Source organism: Neophocaena asiaeorientalis, unplaced genomic scaffold (assembly GCF_003031525.2).
Source record: "Neophocaena asiaeorientalis asiaeorientalis breed wild unplaced genomic scaffold, Neophocaena_asiaeorientalis_V1.1 scaffold1337, whole genome shotgun sequence".
In the NCBI taxonomy this organism is placed as follows: Eukaryota; Metazoa; Chordata; class Mammalia; order Artiodactyla; family Phocoenidae; genus Neophocaena; species Neophocaena asiaeorientalis.
The window spans coordinates 290,850-291,137 of NW_020173700.1; the positions used below are offsets into that span (position 1 = coordinate 290,850).

Consider the following 288-nt stretch of genomic DNA (forward strand, 5'->3'; position numbering starts at 1 on the left):
ACTTTATTCTAACTTCCCTCCTTTATTTGTAATTGTTTTTCTTCCACAATGAGAAACCTGGTTCTCATTATCCCCAATATTTTTATTTGTTCACTCCTAGTATACACACAAAGTAATTTCAGAACTGCTACTCACATAATGAGTTCTTACTATTCAGAACTTTGGGGACTTACTTTATTTTTTTAATATTTTATTCTTTTAGACTTAGACCCAAAATTTTTAAAAAATATTTATTTATTTAGCTGTGCTGGGTCTTAGTTGCGGCACGCAGGATCTTCTTCTTTCTGT

General features: G+C 30.9%; 1 protein-coding gene across 4 annotated transcripts in view; it reads right to left on the minus strand.

Moving 5' to 3' along the window:
• Positions 1-288, minus strand: part of NDRG4 (NDRG family member 4) — a 41,406-nt gene that overhangs the window by 29,820 nt on the left and 11,298 nt on the right. The gene's annotated exons all lie outside the window — the stretch shown is intronic.